We start from the raw sequence: 5,361 nt of genomic DNA on the forward strand, positions 1-5,361 counted from the left end.
CATCATTTTGTGGATGAAACGAAGACGAGAACTTGAGCGTAGTGCCCATGTTCTCAAACAATCCTCTCCAGAACAAACTGGTCATGCGAGGATCACGATCACTGATAATTGATTGTGGCATACCATGGTACTTAAACACATTGTACATGAACAAGCGTGCCATCTGATCAGATTTTATCTTCTTCCTGACAGGGATAAAATGGGCCTGCTTGCTGAATCTGCAGATAATGGTCCATATACCATCACTCCCTGTTGGCGTCCTTGGAAGATCAAAGATAAAGTCCATAGCAATGCTTTCCCATGGCTTATCCGGAATCGGCAGTGGTTGTAACAACCCTGGTGCCTTTTGCCTGTCAAACTTGACCTTTTGGCAAACTATGCATGCTTGCACAAAGGCATCCACATCTCTCCTCAAGGTAGGCCAATAGAAGAACGTCTCTACCGCTTTAACTGTTGCATCAATGCCACGATGCCCTGCATACGATGGGACATGACTCTCTTCCATGACCTTATGTCGCAGTGGCCTAGTGACACAAAGTCTGCCATGCATTATCATATAACCATCTCTGAGGAGGTAGTGCTCGTGATGTTTCCCCTCTTGTAACTGTTCAAAGATCCTTGCAAAATCTTCATCAACAGTATACTGTTCCTTCATGTCATCTAACTCATGATGATAAGGAATTGACACAGCTGAAATTTGTGGCTTTCTTGATAACGCATCAGCCACAACATTCTTCTTGCCTTCCACATGCATAATCTGGAAGTGGATCATGGAAAGAATGTTTGCCCATCGCATATGCTTTTCGGATAACTTTGACTGTGTCAAGAAGTATCGCAAGGTCTGATGATCTGTTTGGACAACAAAATCAGCACCTAAGAGGTAGTGCTTCCAACTAGAAAGCGCATGAATCACGGCCAAGAGCTCTTTCTCATAGACTTGCATAGTCCTCTCTGACCCTTGCAAAATTCAGCTTTCATAAGCTACTACCCGTCCATCTTGCATTAGCACTGCTCCGATGCTACTGCCACACGCGTCACACTGGACCACAAATGACTTCCTGAGATCTGGCAAAACAATAACTGGATCTGAAGTAAACTTTTCCTTTATGAGACTAAAAGCTGAAATCTCTTTTTGGGTCCATCTGAAAGTGACCTCTTTCTTTTGCAATGCGTAAAGAGGCGATGCTATCTCTGCAAAATTTCTGATAAACCTTCTATAGTAGGAACACAATCCCAAGAAGCTTCTGACATCGTGCACAGTCTTCAAGTCTGGCCATGTCTTGATAGCTTAGACCTTTGCGGGATCCATTCTAACACCATCCTTTGAGACTATGTGGCCCAGAAAGTGGATCTCTTCGAGGAAGAATTCACTTTTCTTAGGATTGACAAGTAACCTGTGACTGCGCAGCTCTTCGAACACCATGGTCAAGTGACGCCTATGCTCCTCTTCATTCTTCAAATACACTATCATGTCATCGAAGAACGTTCCAACAAACTGTTGATGCGAGCGGAAAATCCGGTCCATCATTCTGTTGAACATGGCAGGAGCATTTGTTAGCCCAAACAGCATCACTAGAAACTCATAAAGACCAAATGTCGTTCTAAACGCAGTCTTGTGCACATCCTCTGGCCTTATATGAATCTGATGGTACCCACTCTTAAGGTCTATCCTGCTGAAAATTGTAGCACCCTCTAAACGATCGAGAATATCATCAATTCTAGGAATAGGGAACCTATTCTTGATGGTATTCTTATTCAACGCACGGTAATCAATACACATGCGCCATGAGTCATCCTTCTTCTGCACTAGGAGCACTGGGGAGCAAAAGGTTGAAGAACTAGGCTGAATCAGCCCCTTCTCTAATAACTCCTAAGCCCCTTCTCTAATAACTCCTAACCTGGCCCATAATCTCTTTCTGCTGCGCCGCACTAACCCTGTAGGTAGGTCTATTTGGTGGGCTACACCCTGGCACCAAATTTATCCGATGGTCCTCAAGTCTCTCTGGCGGCAATTGCGACGGTAATGAATCAGAAAAACAGTCACTAAACTTTTGCAAAAATGCTGACCTTTCTTTATCTAACAGAGATAAATTTGACTGATCACTATCTGAGACATCACGTGCAAAAAGCAAGTACACAAAAAGATGATTCTTTATTACAGAAGTGATAGCAGAAGCAGATACAATAGGGACTGACTCTCCTTTAAGCTTTATATCCAAGATGTGAGTTTTGCCCCTATGCTGTACAATGATCTTTTTATTGTAGGCATCCAAGACTCCATGCACTCAGAACATCCACGGGATCCCCAACAAGGCATCACAACCTTCCAGCGGCATGATATAAAACTCTTCAGTGTCCACATACGACTGAATATGCAGACGCAGTTTTCCAATGATGGGAGTAACACACTCTGAGTGGCCAAGACATGCCAACCCTGCCTCTGCTGTGTACCCCATCTCTTCAGCTCTGATGCCCAGCTTCATAGCTAACTCTGGTGAGATAAAGTTGGCTTTGGCACCTGGATCAAAGAAGATGAGTGCCGTCTGATCCCTAACTTTACGCCATGCCCTGCATAACTCACTGGCATCTGTGTTGGGCCTGTCACCCACCATGTCTGGCACTAAACCTGCCGTGGGTTTTGGCTTCTTGCCTTTCTGATCTTCTTTATCCTCTGAGTCAGCTGGCCTTTTCCTTTGTGGACAATTAATAGAAAAGTGACCAGGTTGCTCGCATATAAAGCATTTGTTCTCAGCCATTAGGACCTTCTTTTCCTCGAGCGACTTGCGCACAAAAGGCTTCCTTTTTTGTTTCTTTGCCTGCGCTCCAGAAGTCCCGGCTGAATCCTTGTCTTTGGTGGCCTTTTCTGACCCCTGTGACGCATCAGGAGCCGTTTTCACAAAGGGCTTCTTCGCTGAATTTTTCTTTTGCTGCCCTCCTTTGTCAGTGCTCGGAAATCCACTGTCCTCTCCTTTCAACAAGGCAAGACCAGTGTTCGCAACTTCCATAAGCTGAGTAAGGGTAGCCACTCTGTTCTTTGTACAGTAATCACGAAGCCCTTTAGGCAGCCCACAACAGTACTTCTCTATCTGCTTTGTCAGTGGCACAAATCTGTAGGAGGTCACTGAGAGTAACGCTTTACAAAACCTCCTATTGTACTCCAGCAAGCTCTTGCACGAAGCTGAAGTAAGCTGGTGCCAATCTGTCATGACGTCGGCTTCAAATTCATTTGACAGCCAAGCAGATGCAAACATTTGCTTGAAGTAAACTCAAGTGGCGGGTGCGTGTCCTTGCATTAACAATGTCGTCCACCATGTAAGCGCATTGTCCTTTAAGAAAGTGGCAGCTTTCCTGACCTTTGAGGCCTCTGTAAAATTCCCTCCCGCATAAGTTGTATCAAATCGCAGGAGGAAAGTGAGTGCCTTTGTCTTATCCTCGAAACCACTGAAGGTACTGAACTTTACCGTTGCACCACCTTCTTTGTAAGCCTTCGGCTTCTCTAGTGCCCCCAAGTTGTCATACGGAATGGTCTGCAACATGGGCACTGTAGTAGGCATGATCGGCACGTGTTGGCCATTCACATTTTACGTCAGAGGTGCGATATCTGGCTGCTGTCCAGAAAAACCAGCCATGCCAAAATGACCCTGTGGCACCCCAAACTGGCCCTGGTTGCAGTGGAAACCTTGCTGCATGCCGATACTACCATACATGGGGTTTGGCATGATGCCTTGCATACCCCCGAACACTGTTCCTGGCATGTACGGCTGACTTCCAGGCGCATAACCAGCCATACTTTGGAACACTGATCCACCCCCAAAATACCCTGGATGTATCGTGGGTGGTGGAAAAACTGAGTGCATAGCCTGTTATCCAGCTCCCTGTCCGTTCAAGACAGCATGCTGGCTCTAAAAGGTGGTGGGCTAAACTGGCATAACCTGTGGAATAGGCGTTCTAGCCACCTGTTCAAGCACGGGAGGAACCTGCTTTGGAGTCCCGACTCCGCAACATGCGAGTGTTCCCTTTCCTCCTGCGCCACATGAAGTACCTGGGCTTGAGCATCAACAAGCTCTGTACGCGGCGTAGGTTGCCTATTTTGCTGTTGCACTGGTGGCGCTTGCAAGAATTCCATAAACCTCGGATTCTACACCAGCTGCGAAAAGACATTCACCGCGGCAACTAACTGAGTCTTGAATGCATCATCCTCAAGTTGCCCAGTCATAAAGCCCTGTACTACTGGAGGGACATTCACATTGATAGGAGGTACAGACTGATGTGGCCGTGAGCTCTCGCCAATCTCAAAAACCATAGGAATCTCCTGCCTGTCCTTTGAAGAGGAACCCTCTTCCATAATTCCCTTCCCCTTGTCGGCCATAGTGTAATTCCCACGTTCCTGCACTCTGTGTCTTTACCCTAAACAATCTAGGCTCACTCTTTAAGGAAAAAGTGATTGATGTCCCGGCAACGGAACCATGAAACCGGCCCGTAGGGCGGTAGGCGTTGGCTTTCACCTGTAATTCTTTACTTTAGACACACACACAGAGCACTTTGCAAAGAGAACCTGCGACGGGAATTAACACTTGAATACACACAACTCGGAAGCTAGAATGCTCCGAGCAGACACCAACAACCTGTAGGCCCCAAAATTGGCGCCCCTTTCGGTATTTCTTTATTCTTTAGGAGGGTAAATTACAAGGTAAGGTCCTGGGAATCCTTCATGTGTATCCACCTACATACCATTTGATTTGGCCAAATTTCGGCAGCATAACAGCCCCAAAACTTGCACGAAACCAATTCCCCTGCTAGAACTCACTTGCACTGGCGTATACCCTCTGATTCCTGCCCAAAAACAGTAAATTCAGCACGCTTATTTATTGGTTTTTGCCCTGTTTTCAGCCCCAAAAAGTCCCCTAACTGTCCTCTGCCAGTGGGGCACGATTCCCAAAGGTTCTGGCGTGCGTATGGCTGAAAAACAGTAAAATTACAGCGCATACACAGCGCTGATTTTGCACCTGTATGGTGAGGTTATGACCCTCACCAGTGCCTGCTTTGGAGTAGCAGCTAGCTACCCTTGTTCCTGCTCAAGGAGGCTCTTGCCTCAGCACAAAAGCATGAACCCACACTGCTGTACATCAGTCAAATGAGGAGCCCTCTTGTGGGGCATCACATAACTGCACGTAGGGGAGAGAGAGAGCAGTGTGTAGTGTGCAGGGCATCACTCCTAGCACCACACTGTACATGAGAGGGAAAGGAAGCACTCCATAGCTCTTAACCTGTGACAAATTGCAAATGAAGGCCTTTCCAACTTAAAAATTCAGCGCCACTTCTTCCTGAAGAGGTAAGTGCATAAGAAAATGACACTTGGCG

Source organism: Adiantum capillus-veneris, chromosome 16 (genome assembly GCF_014529385.1).
Source record: "Adiantum capillus-veneris isolate H3 chromosome 16, ASM1452938v2, whole genome shotgun sequence".
Lineage (NCBI taxonomy): Eukaryota > Viridiplantae > Streptophyta > Polypodiopsida > Polypodiales > Pteridaceae > Adiantum > Adiantum capillus-veneris.